At 44.9% G+C, this 26,673-nt stretch overlaps 2 long non-coding RNA genes across 2 annotated transcripts in view; one reads left to right on the top strand and one right to left on the bottom strand.

Annotated features, from left to right (window-relative positions):
* LOC308467928 overlaps positions 1-26,673 on the bottom strand; it is a 196,152-nt gene that overhangs the window by 45,564 nt on the left and 123,915 nt on the right. The window lies entirely within an intron of this gene.
* On the top strand, positions 9,195-26,233 carry LOC308467938. Its single transcript, XR_013981385.1, has 3 exons — positions 9,195-9,354; positions 14,919-14,984; positions 23,234-26,233. It is a non-coding gene; the product is annotated as an uncharacterized lncRNA (long non-coding RNA).

Here is a 26,673-nt window from a genome sequence, read left to right as displayed (position 1 = left end):
TCCAGGTGTTTTGGGACTACAACTCCCATCATCCCTAGCTAACAGGACCAGTGGTCAGGGATGATGGGAGTTGTAGTCCCAAAACATCTGGAGGGCCGATTTTGCCTGTGCCTGGAAAAGACATTCCAAAAGAGAAATGCACTCTCTCCCCACCTTACGAAGAAAGCAGAGAACAAAGTATTTGCCATACTGTCATTAAAATTTGCTAAGGGAGATGGATAAAATTGCTTTGGGAACTGAATTCAGCCTGGGGTCGTGGACTCATCCATCTCTGCCCTGGGCAAAGCAGAGCCACCAAAGGATCCGATAGCCAGCAGCCATTTGAAACAATGACCTTATTTTTATCCCAAAACATTCTTTGGAATAGACCATCGGTGACCAGCTCTTTGATATGTCAACGTGTGTTCACCAGGGTGTGCAAACACCAGGAAACTGATCCAAGTGAAGGCATTCCTACCCACCCGCCCCCCGCCACCACCACCACAAGGCTGCATAAAACAAAATGGGGGGGGAGCTTTGGTTCTCGCAAAATGCCTCAGAGCTGCAAATTATTAAAGATTACCTGAAATTACTGTTATCCAAGCAGCCAATTATAAGGGAGAGAGAAAGAAGTACTAGGCTGAACTTCCCAGTGTTTCTTCATTAAGAGCCGATTTCATTCCCTACAGACGAGATGTTGCTGTTCCTAAATGGGGTGCGGGGTGGAATAATAGAGTTATGGAGATTAAAGTAATCACTGAGTCATAAAGAGGAGCCTCACTGAATGGACTGCAGGAGAGAGAAGGAGAGAAAGGTTCTTTGTGTGGAATGATAATGCTTTCATCAGGGTGGCGGGAGTGCGGGAGGGAGTTGTGTTCTAAAATGCTGAATCAAAATGGTATTCCAGCTCTAAGGGAAGAAGGGTCTCTCCGTACATAATTTTTTAATTATTATTTTATTTAGGGACCGCATCCTTGCTCGCACCACTAGCCAACCCTGCTGCCATTCCCCTCTGCAAAACCCCTAGAGTTCTCCTTCCCCTCCTCATGCATGTCCTGAGCTCCCTTTTCACCTTCCCAATCCCATTTCTGAAGCCACTTCTGTTCTGCAGCCCTGCTTTGCACACCTGTTTTCACCTTCACCCCATGTCCATGCAGCCCCCCTCTGTGCACACAAACCACCCCCATGGTAACCTCCAGCACCCCATTCCTCCCACACATTGCAACCATGGAGTTGTTGTTGTTGTTGTTGTTGTTGTCGTCGTCATCATCATCATCATCATACCCCAGCCATCTGGCTGGGTTTCCCCAGCCACTCTGGGTAGCTTACAGCATATAAAGAAACATAATCAAACATCAAACATTAAAAAGTTTCTGATACAGGGCTGCCTTCAAATGTCTTCTAAAAGTTAGATAGTTGTTTATTTCCTTGACATCTGATGGAAGGGTGTTCCACAGGGTGGGCGCCACTACCAAGAAGGCCCTCTGTCTGGTTCCCTGTAATTTCTCTTCTTGCAGTAAGGGAACCAGCAGAAGACCCTTGCAGGAGGACCTTCCACCCAGTTATAAAGCCAATGTGCCCTCCTTCATGCCCCTGCTTTTATTTTTATAAACACAGGAAGCATCTCTAAGAGGTGCAGAGAAAATGCAACACAGAAAAGGAAAAATTGGCTAAAACTATGAAATCAGACTTCAATTGAAATGTCTGCTGGAATAAAAGAAGGTAGCCTATCCAGTAGAAGTTGAACAAGGAGGGAGCCTGTCTGATCTCAGCTGGAAGGAAGTTCTATCAAGCTGGGACCACAGTACTGAATGCTCCTAGTGAATTGGAGGCAGCAATGCTTCCAAATAGTTGCTGGAAACCACTGGAGGGGAAAATGCTCTGGTGCTCAAGTTCTGCTCCCAGGTTTCCCATAGGCATCTGGTTGGCCACTCATAGGGTTGACATATTCCAAACAGTGAACAGCTCTTGTTTTGTCAAAAACTATTTTTATGGACAAAAATGACACTGCCAACATGGGCTGCCATACGGATTTTCCCAAACATTTTGCCAGTTTCCACCCAGACACTGCTGCTGGACATATGGCAAGAACAGGACGCTGGACTAGATGGACCATTGGCCTGATCCAGCAGGCTATTCTTATGTTCTTAGGGTCATGCATCTGAGTCATGGGGAACCATAAACAGTGATTCCCTCCAAGACCTCAGTGACTGGCCACTGATTTATGGGATTAGGCTGTCCTTGAGGTATCCTGGACCTAAGCTGTTACGGGTTTTGTAAAATAATACCAGAATCTGGCCCAGTAGGATATGAGCAGCCCATGCAAGCTTTTGAGCACTGGAGTTGTGCTTCCAATAATCAACAGTCTAGACGTTTTGAAACAGCTGGAGTCCCTGGATCAGGGCCAAGATTAGCCCCACACAGAGCACATTTTAGTTGTCTGCTTATGATTTAGAATAACAGAATCGTTGAATTTTAAGAGTTCAGAGGGCCTTGGAAGTCATCTAGTTGGACCAGGAGAGTTGGCCATAGTAGTTTATGCACTGGTTACTTCAAGATTGGATTACTGCAATGTGCTCCAGGTGGGGCATCCCTTGTGCTTGATCCAGAAGCTGCAATTAGTGCAGAATGCTTCAGTACGACTGCTGACAGGAGTGAGATCTATGTCAGCATAGAACAGCTCTTCTCAGACACCTGCACTGATAGCCAATTTGCTACTGCGCCAGGTTCATGGTGTTACTATTAGTATATATAGCCCTTAACAGTTTGGCTTGCCTTACCCTACATATGCCCTGATCTGCAGACGTGGCACTGTTACAGGTGCCATATAATTCTCATTCTGCACTTGTAAGGAATCTATCTCTTCGTGTGGCAGCACCCACACTTGGGAATTCCCTGCCTATTGATGTCAGGCATACACCTTCACTGCACTCTTTTCAGTGCCTGCTAAAAATATTTTTGTATAGGCAAGCCCCAGTAGAAGCTGTCATATGCTTTAATCTAGTTTACACTTATTGTTGATTTTTTTTTTTAATATTTTAAATATTTGTTTTGATTATTATTTTTTACTGATAATTTAATTCTTTTTGTGAACTACTTTGAGGTTTTATTACAATCAAGTCGTACATAATCATGGGGAAATAAAATAAATAGTTCCAGCACTCTGCTCAATGCCCATTGGTTGCCAGGACGGAGGCTAGAGAAAGAGTTGTAAGACTGTGTGCATAAACTAACCGCACAAAGATAAAATATGCATTGTTTGCTCTGCCAACTTCTGCCTCTCTCCCCAGCCATCACTGCCACGTGGGTCCCAGAAGGTTGCCTAGTCTGAAAAAGCCCCCACCGCTGATGCTAATGTTTCAGATTCGACACATAGAATCACAGAATCATAGAATTATAGAGTTGGAAGGGACCCATAGGGTCATCTAGTCCAACCCTCTGCAATGCAATAACATGCAGCTGTCCCATACGAGGATTGAACCTGCAACCCTGGTGTTATCAGCACCACACTCTAACCAACTTAGCTATCCAGTTCTGGTACAGCATTTCCTCGCATTAATTACTGCCTTGTTTCTGTTGGTTACCCCCAATCCCTCTCTTCTCTTCATTCCTTCTCTTCTCTTGTATACCCAGCCCTGACCTGGGGCCACATACAGGCAGGGCCCCCTGAACCCAATGCTGAGGATCCTTTCCATGGATCCTCCAGAGTCTAGGCCAATACCTGATGAAGAACCCCCTGGAACTGTCAGAGGAGGTGGTGGGGCTGCCCCCGAAAGTGTTGACACCCAAAGCAATGGGCACCCATCATCATCAGTCTACTTGCAAGTAAGCAATCCTTGATGCTCCTTCACTGCCAGCAGCTGTGGTTTGGGTGTGGTTTAGGAAGCAAAAATATTGTGAGTTTGTGGGGTTAGTCTGCAAGGGTTAAAAATCTAAGGGAGGACTCCGTAGTTGAATTAGTCAGGCGAGTGTCCTATTACCAGCTCAGTACAGTGGGTTCTTAGTGTAACAAAGGAAGTTGCTCTGTGCCAGAGGGCAAGTGGATGGGCCCTCTCCCTCACCTGGCTGCCATGTGAAAAAGAGAAAAGCAAAGTAGAATGTTGTGAACTGGGCTAGAAGCAGGCAGAATCCAGAAAGTGCAAGCCATGCTTAATTTCTGCTGGAATTCAAGGTAGTTACTATGGGAGAAGCAAGACCTTCTGAGGTGTTAATACTATGAGCCCCTCCACCATAGGCTCAGGTTGTATGTAAATTTGTATAAATAAACAATATAGCCTAAAGACACCAAAGCCTCCACTGTCCGATATTCCAGGGAAATTAACCCTCGAATCTGGAATATTACTGCTCAGAGATTGGGGTGGCATGTGGCAGTATTTAAGGCCTCCCTCCTGAGCCTTCCTGTGGCTGGAGATAAGGCAGGCCTTTGGTTCCTAGTGGTTGATGCTACACTTCCAGCTGACTTGAGTTGCCTGAATTCCCTGCCTGAACCTTGGACTGTTGACTCACTTTGTCTTTGGATCATGTTTGGACCTAGAATGATTCTCTGTGGTTGATCTGAGTTTACCTGGACTGGGGCAGCAACTGCAATTGTAAACTCTTGCCTTATAAATGAATTGCCAGACAGCACAACCCCACTAATTTCTACACAGAAGTGGGACTTACTCTTTAGAAAGCACACTATGGATGGCAGCCTTAATTACAAGTTATACCAAACCACATTAAGAGGTAGAAGATACTGCAGTCTATCCAGTGGCATCAAGATCATCAAACAAACTCTAACTGGGAGGTCCGCACCCCCACCCCCTTGCCCCCATTCCCTCTATTTACTTCATGAACTTGCTGGTGCCTGTCAGTTGTTGATGCATCTAACATCACATGGTATTTAAGCCCATAATTTTTAAATATTTTTTATAACTAGCATTATTTTTATCACCAGTGTTGTTATTGCTAAGCCAGGTGTGCACCTGCTCAGAATCCATGCCAGGTAATGTCAGGTTAGGTCTAGTCCAGCATCCTTCATGTTAAACTGTTAAACTGTGGAACTCTCTCCCACAGGAGGCAGTGGTGGCAACCAACCTGGGTCACTTTAAAAGAGGACTGGACAAATTCATGGGGGAAGACAAGGCTATGTTCTGCCTCCACAGCAGGAGGTGGCAATGCTTCTGAATCCCAGTTACTGGAACCTGCAGGAATCATAGAATCATAGAATTGTAGAGCTCTAAGGGTCATCTAGTCCAACCTCCTGCAATGCAGGAAAACAAGGGTGTTCTTGTTCTGGGATCCTGTTTGCAGGTTTTCCACAGGCATCTGGTTGGCCACTGTGAGCACCGGTTGCTGGACTAGATGGGCAATTGGCCCACAGCCATTAAGCGTCCCTTATTTGGCGGGACAGTCCCTTATCCCAGTGCCATGTCCCGCTGCTGTCCCTTATTGATGATGTCCCTTAAATTTCCCAGGTTTCAAAGGAAGCAGCTCCTCTCCCTCCCTCGCTGGCCAGGGAGGAGGGAGGCTCCAACTGTGTTGCTTGGCAGCGTTGCTCACTCAATAAGAAGTCTAAGAATGACTGGGGGGGTAGAGCTTGCATGCCTTGTGCTGATCAAATCGGCCGCGTTGCCTGGGGACTCGCCTTTGCTCAGCGCTTCCCAGCGGAGAGGCGACAGTCGTTTTCCTTGAGGCTTGAGGCTTCGTTTGGCTGCTGGCTGGGCTTTCTGCCTTTGGCTCGGAGGGGCTCAGAAGTTGAACATACCTGTGCTTAGAAAATCCCTTATTTTGGCTGCTGATCCCTTATTTTTGAGGCTGCTGGTCCCTTATTTTCAAATCTGTAAGTTGACAGCTATGAATTGGCTTGATCCAGCAGGCTCTTCTGATGTTCTTAACCTGGCTTGTATTCAGTGTCTGTCCTATAATACTAATACTAATACTAATACTACTAATAATAATATTTTATTTATACCCCGCGCTCCCCAGCGAAGACTGGGCTCAGGGCAGCTAACACCAGATATAAAACAATTGATTGAAATACAACTCAAAAAAGATTAAAATACGACATTAAAATGCAGCCTCATTTCAGTAGAAACTCAAAAACTTTTTTTGGGATGAAAACATCACGTCTTCACCAAGGCTAACTATCCAGACTGGTCCTTCGTGGGCCAGAAAAAAGCCAGGGAAGTCCCCAAGTAGAAGTTCCATCACAGAAGGAAAAAGGAAAAAAGAAAGAAGAAAGAGGAAAGAGGAAAGAGGGAAGAGGGGGAGTTAATTCCAAGCCAAAAGCCAGGTGGAACAACTCTGTCTTACAGGCCCTGCGGAAAGAAATCAGATCCTGTAGGGCCCTGGTCTCATGAGGCAGAGTGTTCCACCAGGCCGGAGCCCGTGTTGAAAAGGCCCACGCTCTAGCTGAGCAGACTCACTGAAATTAATAGCTATGACTAATGTCAGTCCATTATTTTAAATGTGCCTATTCTGAGTATAATTTAGTTGAATACAACCTCTTATTTCACTCGGTCTGTTGTTATAAGAGCACAAACAGAGATCAATGTCAATAGCCTTCAATAATAAACAAAATAGTCAAGAATTAGATTTATCTCCCATAATATGTAGTGTTGGCCACCAACCTGGATGGCTTTAAATGAGGATTATAAAAATCCATACTACTAGCCCCAAGGATGACTGTGTTCTACCTCCACTGTCAAAGGCATAATGTCTCTGAATAAGAATTGCTTGAAATCATAAGTGAGGAGAGGGATGCGGGTAGCGCTGTGGTGTAAATGACAGATCCTTGGGCTTGCTGATCGGTAGGTCGGCGGTTCGAATCCCCGCGACAGGGTGAGCTCCCATTGCTCGGTCCCTGCTCCTGCCAACCTAGCAGTTCGAAAGCATGTCAAGTGCAAGTAGATAAATAGGTACCGCTCCGGCGGGAAGGTAAACGGCGTTTCCATGCGCTGCTCTGGTTTGCCAGAAGTGGCTTAGTCATGCTGCCCACATGACCCAGAAAAACTGTCTGTGGACAAATGTCGGCTCCTTCGGCCAGTAAAGCGAGATGAGCGCCACAACACCAGAGTTGTTCGTGACTGGACTTAACTGTCAGGGGTCCTTTACCTTTTTTTTATAAGTGAGGAGAGCAGCTGTGTTGCCCTCAGGCCTTGCTTGTGGGCTTCCCATAGGCATCTGGTTGGCCCCTGGGAGCACAGGAAGCTGGACTAGCTGGGCAGCTTGCATGCTCCATTAAGGCTCTTCAGATGTTCTTCAGCATCCCCAGTCAAAAAGAACTCAGCACCATGGAAGGGCATAGAAGGGACATGGCATCTGATATGGACACAGAAGGTCCCAGGTTCAATCCTCAGCATCTCCAAGCAGGGCTGAGAGAGACTCCCTGCCTTAAACCCGACTCCCATTCAGTGAAGGCAATACTGAGCTACATGGACCAAAGGTCCAACATAGTGTAAGGCAGTTTCCAATATTCAGACGGTTGCAACTCACATTAACATACAGTGGTACTTCTGGATACGAACGGGATCCGTTCTGGATCCCCGTTCGCATCCTGAAGCAAACGTAACCCATGTCTGCGAGTGCGTGGGTCACGATTTGCCGCTTCCACGCATGCGTGTGACGTCATCTTGACTGACTGCGCATGCGCGAGCAGCGAAACGCAGAAGTAACGCGTTCCGTTACTTCCAGGTCGCCGCAGAGCACAACCCGAAAGCGCTCAACCTGAAGCATATTTAACCCGAGGTATGACTGTACTTACCTACCTACCTAATTATATTTGTATGCCACCATCCCGTAGTTCAAACCATGCTCAAGGGGGCTTACAACATGAAAAAATACATAACTACAGCATAACAAAAGTAATTATAAACAAAAAATAAAACATTAAAACATTCACAACTAAACCCATGCTAGAGAAACCCAGCCTGAGAGTCCCAGTCAACAGAGGGCAAAAAATGAGAAAATGTGTTGTTCAAATTTAACATTACATAATTGATTAATTTTTGAGTCCTGGGTTCTTTCTTCCTCTGCTTCCCATGAGCGATGGAAATAGCAGAAGAAGATAGAACTGGATATCCTTGAGTTTCTATGGTAACACACTCCTCTTGCAAACAGGGTACAGCATCCTGTTCTCACAGAGGCTGGCCAGAGGCCTGAGGTAAACCAGCAAGCAGGACCCAAGAACAAGAATCACCTCCTGCAATTTCCAGAAACTAGTACTGTACTCAGAAGCATCACTGCCTCTCACCCTTAAATATCAGAAACACTTGAAGAAAGAATGAAAATCATTAATTTAGGTGCGGTTCCCTTTATTTTCCCCCATGTGAGAGAGATAATACGCGGTAGGTTAGATAACATTCATCAACAAATGAAGTCACCAAAATAATGAAGAAGAAATAAAAATGAAGAAACCAGAAATAATTGTACAGGGATACATCTGCCAGTCAGTGTAGAAACTACTGAGCCAAATCATAGAATCATAGAGTTGGAAGAGACCACAAGGGCCAGCGAGTCCAACCCCCTGCCAAGCAGGAAACACCATCAGAGCACTCCTGACATATGGTTGTCAAGCCTCTGCTTAAAGACCTCCAAAGAAGATGTCCCAGTGGATAGTGCAGAGGCAGAGTACCTGCCCAGGTTCCAGGTTCAACCCTCAGAATCTGAAGGTAGGGCTGGGAGAAACGTCTGCCTGAAGAGCTGCTGCCTGTCAGTGTAGACAATACTGAGCTAGATGGTCTGATTCAGTATAGCACTGGTTCCCGACATCCCTATGCTGTTTGCCCCCTGTGCATTCACTGTTGTGGGCTCAAGCCGGTGGAACTCTCTGTCACATGAGATTAGACAAGCACTCCTTCCTGGACTTCAGGTGCATGACAAAGGCATTTTAAGGTGGTGATTTGTTTTATGATGCCTTTTTGTTGTTTAGATTCTCTGTGGGATTTATTTTTACGTACAGTGTTTGAAATGCTAATGATTCAGTTTATATAAATGCCAGAAAGAAAGAAAGAAAGAAAGAAAGAAAGAAAGAAAGAGGCATGGGCATCCCAACAGCAGAGAAACTATCAGGAAATCTCATGCCTTGTTTTGGGCAGTCTGCAGTTACCTCAGACACCATCTCCTGATTCCATGGAAAGCCTTGCAACCAAGGCGTGGCCCATTACCCCTGTGAAGGAGCCTTATCCAACTAAGTGGCAAACCTGTCTTAATTGGAAGATTTGCCTTTCAGATTTCTGTAGAGAGAGCTGCCTGGTCTAACCGGAAAAGTAGCTGGCTGGGGCGCTTAACAGCAGACCCAAGCGTTGCCTCCAACAGACTCCCCGTCTCTTGCTTTACAATACGCCCATCAGCCGTGGAGAGCCAGGCGCCACAGGGTGCGTCCAAGTGCACCAGGTAACAAGGGTTGTTGTTGGGGTTTATTTGGTTTTTTAAAAAAGCTCTTTATCAGCCATCTTTAGCATTTGCATAGAGAGGAGGTGCAAGATCAGAGTGGCAACTCCAGCAGCAACAGAGGAGGTGGAGGAAGAGAACACCCAAGTGGTGCTTGTTGTACTCACTGTCATGGTGCCAGTTCACACACTTGGAGACAATCAAGTCATCTTCCCAAGGGGGATGACTAACTTTGTGAAAGTCATCATAGGAGTTAATCCAGTGTGTGGTGGGGGAGGGATATATGCAGGGGAGGACTCCTGACTGGGACCCCTGGAGAGCCACTGCCAGTCAATGCAAACCAAAGGAGTGTTCACACATGACATTTAAGAAGTGTGCAAACTGTGCACACAGTTAGCTGAGCTATACTGCATTGCAGGAGGTTGTACAAGATTACCATTGGGGTTCCCTCCCAACTGTACAACACTGTGATTCTACATTAGTTATTGGCACGTTACATTCAATGGATGCATACAATATGAACACAGCCGTGGAGCAGTGCAAATCAATAAGTGTGCACGCTTTTACACAAACACATGTACAGTGGTACCTCTGGTTGCGAACGGTATCCGTTCCGGAGCCCCGTTTGCAATCTGATCGGAATGCAATCCGCGTCTGCGCACACGCAGGTCACGATTCGCCGCTTCTGCGCATGTACGTGATGTCATTTTGCGCTTCTGCGCATGCGCGAGTGGCGAAACCCAGAAGTAACCCTTTCCGGTACTTCCGGGTCGCCGTGGGACGCAACCTGAAAAGATGTAACCCACAGCATTCACAACATGAGGTATGACTGTATATGTGCAGAGACAGATGGACTAGATGGACCATTGGTCTGCTCCCGCAGTCTGCTATTGTGTCCATAAGTGTGGCAAAACTCACCCACCATCCTTGACTTTAGGCAGACCCTATACAAACACCCTTCCTGGAAATAAGAGTGTTGCACTCACAGAAAAATATGTTATAATGGTGGAGAAGCCATACCTCTCCAGATGCTGTTGGACTCCATCATCCAGTGGGAAGAGGCCTAAGGAGTTCTAGTCAAACAACATCTGGAGGGCCACAGGTTTCTCAATGCCAGTTGATACGTTGCAAATCATGACCCATCCCAAACCTCTGAGAATTGGGTAGGCAGCAGATTTCCATTTAAAAAATTACAATGGGATCTAATTAGTCAGAGAGCGGGGAGAAGTCTACATGCATCCTCCTGTTCCTTGAACATTTCCCAGGAGCTCACAAGCACAGGCCATAAAAACAATGTAGTGACATTTCCCCATGGCAAACATTCCCGGATGACACCATGATAGCAAGCAGAAGAACAATTTAAAAGTCTGAAATACAAATTGAATAGATTAAGTCACCGTGTAAGCACATTTGTAAGATGCTATCTCAGGTCTGTAAATAGAAACCAGCCCTTAAACGCCAAAACAGATTCCCTGCTTTTGGCACTGTGCTGTAATAAACATTGTTTTTGCATAAATGTTGTCAGTGACACTAACTTACTATGGAGAGTTGAGTGAGCAGAAATGGATGGACTCAATTTGTATTTAGGGATGTATGTCAGTAGAGCATGAGACATCTCAGGGTTGTGGGTTTGAGCCTCACAAAGGGCACATGATTCCTGCATTGCAGAGGGTTGGACTAGATTACCCTCACAGTCCCTTCCAACTAATTTACACACACACACACACACACTTGTGTGTTTGTGTGAAGGATCAATTGAACACCCTGGTTCCACTATTGCCAACTTATTCACCCACTCTTGCTGCTGTGCCTTGAACCATGACTTGATTGATGTATGGTGATAAATGCTAGCTGCTCATTGGTGCAGGGCATTCCACTGTTGCAAGGCATAATTACAGGAGCTGGCTGAAAACTTGACAACTCTAGGTACAGGAATTCATTTATACTTTTGTGCATTGGCTTCTGGTCTGTTTGCTACCACAGTCGAAAGAAAACTAGCGCAGCCTTAAACATTGTTTAAAATAAATAAAATGCACCTCCTAGAGCATGGGTGAGGAACCTGTAGCCTTCCAGATGTTGCAGGAGTGCAGCTCCCATTAGCCCTGACCACTGGGCTTGCTGACTGGGGCCAGGAGTGGCCCAAGCTATTTTGGCACCTGAGGTGAACCACAAAAGGGTGTCCCCTCCCCCCTCCCCTGTGCCAGAGATGAAGAGGGGAGTGAAGATCTATATCTGGAACAAGCAGGGCTTTTTTTCAGCCAGAACTCACCAGAGCTCAGTTCCGGAACATTTCAGGTGAGCACCATTGCCATTATAAGAGAGCATAGTGAATTCCAGCACCTCTTTCTCTAGAAAAATAGCACTGGGAACAAGGGCGGGGAATAAAGATTGACGTTGGGAATAGGGGACAGGAGACCAGTAGCACCACTGAGAAGCCATTGTGGAGGCAGCATTAGGGTGGGGCTGCCAAAGGGGCAGCAGATCTGGCCTCCAAGGAGTTGTACTGCAGTCATCGTTGCCACTACGACAACAGCGGTAGGCAATGCATTCCTTGGAGGTAAGATCTGGCAATCCTGTGTATCCTGCTGCCTGAGTTGGGCACCTCACTTTGCTGGGTGGGCCAGCCCTGGCTAGGGTTGATGGGAGTTGGAGTCTGACAACAACTACAGCTCACATCCTTGCAGAAAATTACAACACAGAGAAATCTTTTGCATGTGCTGTTTACTCCTCTGTGCACATGTAGGGAAGATATGGCTGGCTGAACGTGCTCAGAAGCCACATCTCTCCGTACTATTCATATTTCACAAGTCTATGTCCTGGCATAGGGAACAGATACTGGATCTGGGATCCGTGGTGGCAGGTTTGCCTATCTTGTAATGCTCTACTGTCTTTTAGGACCTTCCTTTTCCGACAAGGCTTTCAAGGGCAGGCTTTTACCCCAGCCCATATCTGAGTTATATCTGTACTGTAATTGTTTTTACATATGAAAATGTTTTTAATTGTTTGTATCTACGGAATTGTTTTTCTATACAGAATCACTTTTTAAAATTGTTTTTGCATATGGAAAAAAAATATTGTGTGGCTTTTTAAATTGTGTACTGTATTCCCTTCAATACGCTACAGGGGAAGAGGTTTCGCAAATGGAATCAAGTAAATAAATAAATAACAACAACTCAGTCAACATATTGCAAGCTGGACACATTCAAATCTTTCCCCTATCTCCAGTTGGGCTCCTGGGTCTATTTTAATAGCTGTGCAGCAGGCAGAAATTCAAGAGGTGATGCTTTTCTCAGCATGAAGATGCAGTGCAAAGGGATCTCTACTTAGTCCCATTTAAGTATTGAAAGCAACTCACACAGATTTTTGTAAGTAATATTTACAACTCCCCTATAAGACCGATATTATTTTCTCATAATCCTGACAAAGGGCTGAGGTTAGTGGTGACCCCTCTGTAACCACCCAGAATGTTTTGTGGCTGATGTAAAGATTTTAGTTCACATTATTTGCCACTATGTTTGCTTTTTTGCCCTTTCTTCCAACTCATTTCTGCCTGTCACAGAGGTATTAAAGGATAGCATTTCCTTTAAGCAGACATGACTTCCCCCAAAGAATTCTGGGAGCTGTAGTTTGTAAGGAGTACTGAGAGTTGTTAGGAGGTCCCTGTCCCCCTCACAGAGCTACAGTTCTCAAAATTCCCTGTGAAGAGGGATTGATTGCTTAACAAATCTAGAAATTATAGCTGTGTAAGGGGAATGGGACTTTCCTAAAAACTCTCAGCACCCCTTACAAACTACAGCTCCCAGAATTCTTTGGGAGAAGTCATGTTTGCTTAAAGTGGTATCTCAGCACTTTAAAAATATGGTATGAATGTGGCCTAACTTGGTTCAGTCACATCAAAAGCTTGACTCCCAAGTAAAAAATTGTTGGATACAACCCAAACATGAGGATTTTGAAAGGGCCAAACTATTTTCAAATTCAGTGCAAAACGAGTCCCTTCCTAAAACCCAGCCTTTACGAAATAAAAATGGAAAAACACACTATTATTTAAAAGACTTGCTTCGGCTTCCAAAGAAATTATGAGTCTGGAATTAGGTGAGGCAGGGAGGGAGAGCTGGAAACAAAAGTCCGGGCAACGTTTGGTAAAGGCCGAGACCATCCCAGATTGAGTTACTGACGGAATTACAGCTGACACTAAGAACTGTTTGAGATGACTTGAGGAGGGTGGGGGGCAATGGTAGACAATGGTTTGTATTATTTAGTGGGATAAAGGTGACATTTCGGGGAATGTGGAAGACTAAGGAAGGCAGAGCCTCCTTGTCTGCCCCCTCAGATCCAAACATCAGTTGCTCTTGTACTCAAAGCCAGCAGGGATCCGGGAGGGAAAGACAAGCCGCTGTAATCAGTTTAAGCTTCCAGACAAGCCGGCCCCCAGGTTCTGTTTATGCACTTTCCACCTCGCCAGAGACCTCTTGATTTATCCAGGAGATGAACACTGCCTTCTTCTCTTCCTTCTCTCACCACTCTCTTACGAAACCTCCCAAATAAGATTAAGGAGGGCTTCCTTTTCAATGAAACACAACTTTAAAACATACACACAACTCCTCATCAAAATGTGCCACCCTGCTTTCTGTAAGCAAAATCCACGTGATGCAGAAGAGGGGTGAGGGACCTCCAGCCCAGGAGCCAAATTGAGGCCTCCAGACCTCCATGCATCAGCCTTAGAACTCTGCCCAGGCCACCTCTCCTCTCCCCAGACCACATGTGCATTTGTTAGGCTTGCCATACATCAGGAAAATTCCTGACATGTCCTGGCTTTCGGGTGCAAAAATGGTGTCACGGGGAAATCCAGAGGTAAAATCACTATCTTTGGGTTAGGTTTCCCTAAAAAAGCTCAACAACTTTGTAGGTGTCAGGAATTTTACTTTATAAAACATGGCAACCCTAGCATTTGTTTCTCTACCCACCAGTGACATGCACTCCTCAGAAGGTTTCCCAGAAGAGGATGCGGCCCATGAGCTGAAAAACCTTCCCCAAGTGAATGCTAGTCTATTTGCATTTAAAGGTTAATATATTAAATTTGCACTTTCCATTACAACAGGAGAAGCAAACCTATTTTGCAGTGCAGTATTCCAGCTAAGCAGTGTTTATGAAAAATGTGTCTGCTAGGGTAAAGTGTGCATAAAAATGAATATATTCATGAAAATAGCATACAAAAAATGCATTCTATTAAGGGGGGAAATTGCTTGCAAAAATACACATATTAGTCTAAACATCATACAGAAATGTGTTCATTAGAAATTTGCACTGAAGTGCTGGTTCATCTTATAGAGATTTAAAACAAAAATAAATCACAATTTGTGGCAGAAATGTGGAGAACTGAACGAGAATAAACAAGAAACTGAGAAAACCAAAACTGACAGATCCTTCCATCTCTAATCCAGAGGGTAGGGCCTGATTTAACAGGTTTGAATTATGTGAAAGGGGATCTCAACATTTGGAAGACCTCCCTGGTGGTCCATCAGTGGAGCAGACAGCTTCATATGGTAATGAACTCTTTTCCTTTCCAGGTTTTTAAGATCGATGACCACCTAGCAGGGATGTCGCAGCCGCAGATTCCATGAATTGGCATTGGGGTAAGACTGGGTGATTTTTGAGATCCTCACCAAAGCTTTGATTCCATTAAATGGCCCCCACAAAATAGCATATCCTCCAACATTTGAATAATGAAAAAAATAGCAGCAATGCAAAATGCCCCTGTTTTGATCATGAGAATCGCACTCTGAATTTCATTATTAAACATTGCTGAAAGGTATAGTCTGTCTACTAATGTTGCATTCATTTGTTCTGCCATAGCCCCCTGCTCTGCTGTGGGGACAAGCAAGACAATACATGAGATGCATGATCAGATTTCACAGGTCTTTTTTAAAAGGGGAAGGGCTGGAGAAACAGGCATGGGAAAGATTTGTGGTAGCTTCCTTCCTGGACTGTACATAGGATGTGAGGACTGGTTTTTTTGTTTTGTTTTTAAAGACAATGGGGTGGAGTGTGGGAGAAGAAACCCCTCTTGTACACCACGGTGTGTGTGGAGGGGGTACTTTTCATTAGGGCCATGGTGCTGGAGGGAATAATTTTTTAATACCCCTTTTTGCTTGCTATGTATCCTGATGAATATAAGAACATATAAAGAGCCTTGTTGGATTGGGTCAATGGCCCACCTAGTCCAGCATCCTGTTCTCACAGTGACCACCCTGATGCCTCTATTGGGAAGACCACAAGCAGGACGTGAGTGCAACGGCACTCTGCCCACCTGCAGTTTCCAGCAACTAATATTCAGGGACTTCCTGCCCCAAGCATATTTTAAACAAAAGAAATAAGGGGGGGGGGACCAAGACTGTGCATTTCAATGATTGTTTAGTGTGGCCCTTTATAGGCTTATCTTACATGTATTTGTCCAATCCTCTTTTAAAACCATCCAAGTTGATGGCTTCAGCTGTTTCATATGGGAGGTAGGCGGCCCAGAAGTGACTTTGATGGCTTTGGTGTGTGGAACAGCAGGCTGTTATGTGCACAATACCTTGCATGGTGTTATGTACTGAGTTGAATAGGATCCAAACTGCAGCAGTCTGATTGGTCCTAGAACAATTGGATCCAAAATGTAGCAGTCTGATTGGTCCTAGAACAATAGGATTCAGAATGCAGTAGTCTGATTGGTCCTAGAACAATGCAGCAGTATGATTGGTTGGCAGGAGCCACCCAATCCAGCTCCAGATAGAAGTGAATCCACAACCTGATTGGCCTACAGGAGAATTCCGGAATTAGCCAATCACGTGCAACCCATTGTGTAAATAATGTATATAAAGCAGATACTTTGAGGGGACATTCATTCCTCCTCACCACTATGAGCTGAATAAAGAGCATGAAATCCACTCTCGACTCTGAGTATATTTCACATACGCATCTGTATATGCATCTATGCACAAGATATTGTGTGTCTAGGGACCCTCAGGAGTTTCTCTTTCTTTCTTATAAACACTGCAGCTCATGGTCATCTAAAGAAGCTGAGCGTTGGAAGAATCAGGATAGATAAAAGAAACTTCTTTTTCACTCAGCACATGGTAAACCTGTGCAACTTTCTCCTGCAGCACGCAGTGATAACCACCAACTTGGATGGCTTTAAAAGAGGGTGGGACAAAGGCATCGAGGAAGACAAAGTTATCAATAGCTACTAGCCATAATGGCTATGGTCTGCCTCCATAGTCAGAGGCAGCAGTGTATCGCAGGAGCATGCTGGTCAGTAATCACACAGTTTAAAGTTGGAGTTAACTCTTTATTAGTGAAAACATGATCCCCACAGACTTGGTTGAGTGTCAGGCCTAATGAACAGAGCAGTTCATTCCCAATGGTCTTACTCCATGAAAATCAGTTTCCAGGACTGTTTATTAAATGGGTAAAATCAATTTACACATTACAGACAGCACAGATAATTGTTAATGGAGAATTGACTAAAACCTGTGAGATACAGAAGAGGACAAGGCAAGGGTGTCCATTGTTCCCATTACTTTTCATTCTGGTCTTGGAAGTTTTGCTTAGAGATGTTAGACAAAATGAATTATAACAATGAAGATAAAAGAAGAATATGACAACAAAAGATCAGAAGGTTTTGGAGAAAACAGGGTTTCACAATGGAAAAAAATGAAATACTTGGGTATTACTATGATAAACATGAACTGCTCGTTATTTCAAAATAATTATGTTATGAAAGGGGCTGAAACTTAAAAAGATATGTAAAGATGAGAGACATTAAAACTGTCATTATTAGGTAGAATTTCAGTGATAAAGATGAATGTTTTTTCCCCAGAATGATGTTTTTATTTCAAACATTACCTATTTTGACTAATGACTTACCATTTAAACAATGGCAAAAAGATTTATCTAAGTTTCTATGGCAAGGAGAAAAACCACAAGTCAAAATGAAAATATTTCAATATGCGAAGGAAAGGGAAGAACTGGGTTTACCTGACCTGAAATAGTACTTTGCGGACTGTTGTTTAGTGTTGATGAAGGAATGGGTGACCCTGAGAACTAGAAGATCATGATTTAAGATTTGGATGGCATGGATATTTGTGGTATGGTAAGATCAAAGCTAATGTAGATTTCAAAATCATTTCATAGAAAACATGCACTCCACTATTAGAATGGAGTTAGGGAGACGGTAAAATTTAAAAAAAGGAACAAGGGAAGGTTATAGTCTTTAATTGTTTTTTTCCACCTACAACTAACAGAGAGATTTAAGTTGGAGAAAAAGACATTTGGTATAGAACAAGAAAGACAGATTTTTAAATTAAGTTGTGTACAGATAATGAACATGTTATTGAGAAAATTTCAACAAAACAAGTTAAATGGGCAAAAATGGGTATGATAAACAGATGGAACAGTGGGAACATATGTTGACTAAAGGGTTAAAATACACAAATGATGTATCATTGGGACTTAACTCCTGATAGGTTATTTAGAATGTATAAAAACATTCCAAATACTTGCTGGAAGTGTCAAGAAGGGACATTTTTTTCATGCTTGGTGGACGTGTAAAAAAGCTAAACAATATTGGAAACACTGACACTGATACAGGAGATTTTTAAGGTCAATTTTCAACTAAAGCCGGAGCTCTTCCTGTTGGGACTTACGGTATACAATTAGAAAAAGACTATGGAACTTTATTTCAAAATATATGCACAAAGATGGAAAGATTATAGCCTCCAGTGGAGGAATGGTTGTTAAAATTACTGGACTTAGTTGAGATGGCGAAACTGATGTGGTTAATCAGAGAAAAATCATTGTCAACATTTACTAAAGATTAGAAACTTCTTATAGACTTTGTTCATGAAAAAGAAAATGAACTTATGATATGTGGGTTTGAGGATTCAAGATAATGCCGGGGAGATTTATTAGGTGTTATCTTAGAGTGAATGTGTTGAATAATTCTCTATAAAGCTGACAAATGAATAATTGGAAGTTCTCTTTTTCTTTCTTTTTCCTTCTCTCTCTTTTTGCTCTGTGTTTTTATTTAGATTAAATTTTTATACAATTCATAAAAATATATCCAATATTAATCATTGTATTTCCCCCCCAAATTTCAAAATAAACAAAAATCCCCCCAAATTTCAAAATAAACAAAAATCAGTTGCCAAGAAAGACCCTGTCTGCTCACAGCCATCTAAATCCCCTTCTCTCCAGGGCTTTCCCCAAGCAATCAGAGACTACGCCTGCATGCAGCCAACTTCTCCTCTGCCCTTTTCATGCCTCTTCTGGTTCTGGGAGACAAGGGGAGAGGGGAGCTTGTCGCAGCAGGAGGGGGAGATGCCTGTGACTCTTCACCAGCCTGACTCATTTCTGCCTCTTGGCCTCCCTCCTCCCACTCTCCTGCTTCAGCTTCTGATTCTGGACTTCTTTCTGCCACAGATTCTCCCAGCTTACTAAGCCCTGTTACCTCTTCAGCTTCTGACATCTCCTCTTCCTAGTCTTCTCCCTCTGGGCCATTTATCGTTGTCCCACTACTACTCTCTGGGCTCTGAGCCTTCCTCCCTTGTGGTTCCCTGGCTTGCTCCTCCTTCTGCATCAAACCACTCTATGACACAGTGCTTCTGAATCCCAGCTGGTGGAAACAACAGGAGGAGAGGGTTTTGTGCTCAGCTCTTGCTTGCAGGTTTCCCACAAAAGGCATCTCATTGGCCACCGGGAGCAGGATGCTGGACTAGATGGGGCTATTGCTTGATGAAGCAGGGCTGTTCTTATGAATCACAGTCCTGAGGGGCAAAAATACTAGCAACTCAAGTTAGAAACATTTTTCAAAAGTCATTGCTAAGCAGTGATTTAGCAGCAGCTACCAAAATACATAGGTGGTCTACAAAGGGACATCTGCAATGTATAGGGCAGCAAGATATTCCCTGGCCCTTTCTTTGAGAGTCCAAAGAGTTGAGGTTTGCAGTCAGCAGTCTGTAATTTTATAAAGAAGCTTGTTCAAAGTACTTTTGGTTATTTTCCTTCACCTTCTTATTTTGATGGGGTGGTGGTCCCCAAAGCACACCCCATTTTGTCCTGTAATTGATTTTCATTAGAGCTCTCCTTTTACTGTCAGCACCTAATTATCAACCCATAATTGACCCCACCTTGCTATAAAAGCTAATGGCCAGCTCTGATTCCACCTCACAGCTCTTTCGAACTTTGGCTTGTCCAGTCACCAGCTGTTCTCAGTGGCAGATCCCAAAGAGGCAGCCTGACTCGTGATTAAAATTGGCAAGGTTTCCAAGGATGAGTTGCTGTTGGAAAAACAAACAGGGGCAGGGAGAGAGATTATGGTCTGGATTTAGCAAAATGACAGTTTTACAAAGGCGAGACCTCCTCTTGTCCAAGACATCCCCTCCCACAAAGAAATGCATAAGGGACATTTCGCTGCTTTAGAGAGATACAAGTGTCTTTGAGACAGAGGTCCACTGGCAGGAGAAGCTAACGAGAAATATACTTTGCCCTTCTGTGCTACTCAGTCCCCATGTTTGTTTTTCCTGGGGCCGCCACTGCTGGTGGAAAGGAAGGGGAGCAAAAGGGAAGGAGCAAATGAAATAGTTAAGAAGGGAAGGGAAGGGAGGAAGAGCAAAAAGAAAAGGGATGGAAGGAAAAGGAAAAAAAGGAAGAGGAGAATGGGAGAAGGGAGGTAGGGAGGGTAAAGAAAAGCGGAAGGAAGGAATGAAGGGGTAGCAAAGAAAGACAGAAAATGTAAGTGAGAAAGAAAGAAAGAAAGAAAGAAAGAAAGAAAGAAAGAAAGAAAGAAAGAAAGAAAGAAATTCTTTATATATGGAACTGTTTGCAGCACAATTGTGAGCACATCTTACTCATCTAGAGAAGCGACGTTGAGCAAAGCCAGCAGAGAGACACGCTCCACCTAAGTACCACTGTCAATATTAAATTTATCACAGGAGACCCTTGAAATGGCTCCATTCCAGGGATGAGGTGAATTAGCTTTGCTTGGGAAAGCAGCTATTTTCCTAATAAATCTATCAGGTGCAGGTAGTAAAATGTTCTTAGCCGTGTCCGATGTGTCTCCTGCCTGTAATTAGCTATTAAAACATTACCAGCCTTGTGCTGTGTTAGCGGGTGAGGTTTATTGCATTGCGGATAGGGATGCAGGAGGAACAATTCCCTCCATGCCCTTCCTGGAAATGCTTCTCGACAAGCAAACTGCTACTTTGAGCCATTTCCAGCAGCAGGGGCAGGGGGTTGTGCCTCCTTATAAAATGGGACTCAGCTTGGTATCTTTTAACATGGAAGCATGCAAGGATTTCCGACAAACTGGCCCTCAGTTAAACAGACTGGAAGCAATGGGGGGGGGGCGTGGATGATCCCATAGAACAGGGTTGGGGAATCTTGTTCAGCCCAAGAGCAAGATGCCCTTCTGGGCAACATTCTGCAGGTCAGAGGTAAAACTGGGCAGAGCAACAAATGTGAGTTTTACCTTTTGTAGGGTAGGCTAGTTTCTACTAGACACTTGCACCCCTCTCTGTCCTCCTTCCAGACCAGCACAATCACATCTGAGGGATGCATTCCAGCCAAGCAACAACACTCAAAGAGGGTGCAAAGCTAGACCTGTAAGGGGACCTGGCTTGGGAAAGAGGGTGTGGCTGGTGAGAGGCATGGGGAGTGCGAAGTGCTGAATACAGGGCCTTGGAGGGCTGAATTGCCCCACCCCAGGCCAGAGGTTTCCCACTTCTGCTGCAGAATAAGCTGGACCAGAAGAACATGGGCACGCAACTCCCTCTGCCCATACCCTGTTAAGTCCCAGGAGACACCATCTAAGGAAAGTAGGGCCCGTTCATTCTCACTAAGGCCACCTTTGCACCATACATTTAAAATGTTATGACACCACTTTAAACAGAATTCTGGGTGCTATAATAATAATAATAATAATAATAATAATAATAATAATAATTTATTATTTATACCCCGCCCATCTGGCTGGGCTTCCCCAGCCACCCTGGGCAGCTTCCAACAAAATGTTAAAATACAGTAATGCATCAAACATTAAAAGCTTCCCTAAACAGGGCTGCCTTCAGATGTCTTCTAAAAGTCTGGTAGTTGTTGTTCTCTTTGACATCTGGTGGGAGGGCATTCCACAGGGCGGGTGCCACAACCGAGAAGGCTCTCTGCCTGGTTCCCTGTAACTTGGCTTCTCGCAATGAGGGAACTGTCAGAAGGCCCTCAGCACTAGACCTCAGTGTCCGGGCTGGATGATGGGGGTGGAGACGCTCCTTCAGGTATACTGGACTGAGGCCATTTAGGGCTTTAAAGGTCAGCACCAACACTTTGAATTGTGCTCGGAAACGTACTGGGAGCCAATGTAGGTATTTGAAAACCAGTGTTTTGTGGTATTGGTGGCCGCTCCCAGTCACCAGTCTAGCTGCCACATTCTGGATTAGTTGTAGTTTCCGGGTCACCTTCAAAGGTAGCCCCACATAGATCGCATTGCAGTAGTCCAAGCGAGAGATAACCAGAGCATGCACCACTCTGGCGAGACAGTCTATGGGCAGGTAGGGTCTCAGCCTGCGTACCAGATGGAGCTGGTAAACAGCTGCCCTGGACACAGAATTGACCTGCGCCTCCATGGGCAGCGGTGAGTCCAGAATGACTCCCAGGCTGCGCACCTGGTCCTTCAGGGGCACAGTTACCTCACTGAGGACCAGGGAGTCCTCCATACCCGCCCACCTCCTGTCCCCCCCCCAAAAAAAACAGTACTTCTGTCTTGTCAGGATTCAACCTCAATCTGTTAGCCGCCATCCATCCTCCAACCGCCTTTGTTAATCCTTTGTTAAGGCTGCAGAGAGTTATTAGAAGTCATGCTGTTGTTTCATCTCTGGCTGCAGTTCTCCAAGAGGGAAAAAGAGGCCATTCCCAACCCTCCCACTCCCCTATGGTCCTGTAACTTGGGATGCTACAGATTGGACCTGGAACCTTCCCCGTGATGCTCTCCTTCTGAGCTCTGGCCTTTCCTAGCCAGAAGGCAAGGGCGCTACTGAAGGCTGCCCAAAGCCCTTTCCCAGTGGTGGAGTGGAAGGCAGGGACACCAACAGTAGGTGGCGCCAGAGTCAATGGCAGGCAGAACTGACTCATCAGAGTTTTGTCCCCATCCTCCTCCCTGCTGAGTTGCCATATGTCCAAATTTTCCTGGATATTTCACCTGGACACTGCTGCCAACAGCAGTATTCCTGATATGTCCGGGAAATTGCGGACGTATGGCAATTCCTATGGCCTATTGGCACCACTTCCCCAGCTACATCAGGAATGCTTTTCTGTGACCAGGGAGGGACCGGGTTGCTGAATTTTGTCAAGCAAACATTGGTGGCTGCATTTGGAGGTTCCATGAGGACTCCAAAGAACTGGCTTGGGCCACCACTGCGCCTGACATATAAAGCACTCTTAGACCACTTTAATCATTCATGACTTCCCCTTCAAGGACTGCTGGGAACTGTAGTTTGTTAAGGGTGCCGACAGTTGTTAAGAGACGCCCTATTCCCTCACAGAGCTACTATTCCCAGGATGCTTTAACAATCAATCCTTCCCATGAGACTCTGGAAACTGTAGCTCTGTGAGGGAATAGGGGCCTCCTAAAGATTCTCAGCACCCTGAATGAACTATAGTTCCCAGAATTCTTTGGGGAAAGCTATGACTGTTTAAAGAGGCATCATAGTGCATTAAATGTGTGGCCTTCCTTCTTTCTTTTACAGTCCTAGTTTCTGCCCCACTTTGCCACCAGCGACTCAAATCCCTTTTTGCTTTGATTTCTTCCTGCACTTTCCTCTCCTCCCCTCCTTCCTCCTCTCCTCTCTGTTCACAGGCAAGAACCGTATGGACAGACAGCAGGAAAGGATCCCTGCTACCGCCTGGGAGCCGTAGGAGACCTTTCTTCATGTCTTCTGTTTGCCAGTATTTTGACATTGTTAAGTTAAAACAAGCTCGCTCCGCACTTGAGGCCAGGCCTGAAACATTCTCCTTTGATCTGAAGGTCACCGCAGCCATTCTGCCAGCCTCCTAACCCTGCTGGGCTGCCCTGTGGTTTTACTTTCAAACTGTACAGCGAGAGCTGGGGGGAGCCCAGGCAGAATCCGTCCAGACAAGGAAACCCAAGAGCAGCAAGGAGCGGCCTTAATTGCCACCGCCAAGGATTCGAGTGTGGGAAACACCTCTTGGAGCGAGGGGCGGGGAAGCCTTTCCAGCCCGAGGTCCACATTCCTTTCGGAACAACCTTCTGGGGAATGCATGTTAGCAGTGGGTGGGACCAGAAGCAAAAGTGGGTGGAGCAACAGATGTGAATTTGACCCTTTTTTTTACAGTAGGCAAAGCTCTCTCTATTCCCCATCTATGAAAGGAACGAGCATAATCGGCATTTAAAGTCACATTTCAGCCAATCAAGGAGGGTGCAAAGTCAGGCTTAGAGCAGGGGTCAGCACACTTTTTCAGCAGGGGGCTGGTCCACTGTCCTTCAGACCTTGTGTGGGGGCTGGACTATTTGTTTTGGAAGGGGGATGAACGAATTCCTGTGCCCCACAAATAATCCAGAGGTGCATTTTAAATCAAAGCATACATTCTACTCATGTAAAAACACCAGGGAGGCCCCACAAATAACCCAGAAATGCGTTTTAAATAAAAGGACACATTCTACTCATGTAAAAACACGCTGATTCCCGGACAGTCCACGGGCAGGATTGAAAAGGCGATTGGGCCCAATCCGGCCCCGGGCCTTAGGTTGCCTACCCATGGCTTAGAGAGAGGGCTTATGGCCTGGGCAGAGTGCAGAGGGCTAGATAGAGAGGTATTGTGGGTCACATTTAGGGTTCCCCATTCTCCAGCACTAGAGGTTGTGTACATTCAGTGAAGCTGAATGTTGAGAACAGATGAAAGAAATGACACAAAATTACACTACGGAACTTTCTCCCACAGGAGGCAATGATGGCTACCAACTTGGATGGCTTTAAAAGAGGATTATACAAATTCATGGAGAAGGCTACTAACCACATGACTATGTTCTAACTTGAAAGCAGGTTCAAATGATGTAAAAATGTGGTGGGTTTTTTTCTCCCCTGGGTGGTGAGAATAGAGGTGGGGGAGAAAAGTTCAGTTTGGTTTGCATTTAAAGATGAACCAACCTAATTTGGCACTTTTTGGAACAATATGCAAACCAACCTTCGAAATTGGCGCTTCTCCAGTTTTTCAGTTGTTCAATTTTTCAGCTTTGCTCCAACAAAATAATGTATACAGATATGGATATGCTAGAGGAAATTGTGCACTAAAGTTCATATATTCATGAAAATAACATATAAGCACACATTATGTTAGGGTAAAAATGGATTTACCAAAGCTTGTCTATTAGACAAAAATACATACAAAATGTGTAAATTAGGAGAAATATGCACCAAAATACAGACCGTCTGGTTTTTGGCACTCAAAGTGTTTATATTTAGGTCCCACCTTATTCCTTTGATCATGTTGTTTTAAACTGTTTTAATATTGTGGTTTAATGTTTTATCCAAGGCTTTTTTTCAGCTGGAACTCACCAGAACTCTTTGGTGAGTTCCAGCACCTCTTTTGTGCGTTCTGGTACCTCTCTAGCTGTCTGTGGGCAGCACAGCACTCTGTGTTGCGTGATGGAGGCTGCAGGTGGCATGGAGATTGTTGCAGCGCTGCAGCAACACCGCAGTGTGGCTGGAACAATCAACAACTTTGTGTGGGTGCCCTGGTTTTAACCTGCCTTGGGACCTTTGGGTGAAGTAACAGCTAGGAAGAAGGAGGAGAAGGGAAATTTCCACAAGGACTTGTTTAAAAAAAAGTCACAAACTGATGTAGAAATTTGGAGAACTGAAGTTAAGTTTGGAAAAATGAGTGAGGGAAACTGAATTTGACAGGTTCATCCATCCTTAGTGCAGAATGTTCCCTTTTTCATGCAGAAGTACCATCAAAGGCTCTTACAAAGAATAGAATCTGACTATAAATGAGCCACAACCCCCAGCAAAGTTCCTGTTCCCAAACTCTCCTCCACCAGGTCGTGGAGCAGCTCTTTGGTAAAATGAGATGGGCCTGCCTTCCTCCCGTGTTTATTTATCTAAAATTATTTAACTTGGTCACCCTACCGAGATCAATCTGCCATTGACAGAGGCAACCTACCCCGCTGACTCCCTCACTCTCTCTTTGAGGGACTCAGCCAAGTCTGGCCCGCTTCTGTGTGAAAGAGCACTACCTAACACACACACACACACACCATCACCTCATCCACCTTCCAAACGCAACCTTACAAATTCAGTGCATATGTTGGAGGCTGGTGCCATCTGATCCAGATTAGAGCCAGGCCCACGCTGGGATCCTTTTGCCGGCTCTTGGTTCTAGCTGTGGTTGGCCACTAATGCACTTACACAGATTTCCTAATGAGAAGGCATCTCACATTTTGATATATTATTATGTCTGAACTTCTTTTTTCTATACCTCTTTGAAAGAATCAGTGGTGGGGAGAGGGGCGTTTTCCCACTCCGCAAAAGCTGGAGCACCAAGCAAGTCTCAAAAGGTATAAGCCAACTTTCTGTGCAAAATATCCTTTGAAAAGGTAGCCCTTTCTCACCGCAGTTTAAAGGGAAGGCTTTGATTTCAAGCATGGCTCTTCCCTAGAACCCATGTCCAGTATCAGAGCCTATGGGTCAATTCACATATTACGTTGTTCAGCTGTACAGTGGACCCTCCGGATACTAACTTAATTCGTTCCCGGGGTCCGTACTTACCCCGAAAAGTCTGTATCCAGAGGTGCTGCTTCTGCGCATGTGCGCGGTGAGATAGAGCGCTTCTGCGCACACACGCAAGGTGAAACCCAGAAGTATACACTTCAGGGTTTGCCGCATTTGTAACTCGAAATTGCATTACCCGAAGGTAACATAACCCGAGGTACCACTGTACTCCTGAAGTTGTCTGCACTCCTAAATATGCCATGTGCAATGAACACATTGTTGCTCTGTTGGTACAGTGGTACCTCGGGTTAAGTACTTAATTCGTTCCGGAGGTCTGTTCTTAACCTGAAGCACCACTTTAGCTAATGGGGCCTCCTGCTGCTGCCGCGCTGCCGGAGCACGATTTCTGTTCTCATCCTGAAGCAAAGTTCTTAACTCGAGGTATTATTTCTGGGTTAGCAGAGTCTGTAACCTGAAGTGTATGTAACCTGAAGCGTGTGTAACCTGAGGTACCACTGTATTTGCCTCTGACCCTATCCACCACTGGTATGTGGCCCTCTGGAAGTTG

This window comes from Podarcis pityusensis (assembly GCF_964106645.2).
Source record: "Podarcis pityusensis genome assembly, chromosome: Z".
Taxonomy (NCBI): Eukaryota; Metazoa; Chordata; class Lepidosauria; order Squamata; family Lacertidae; genus Podarcis; species Podarcis pityusensis.
This window is presented reverse-complemented; position numbering and strand designations above follow the sequence as displayed.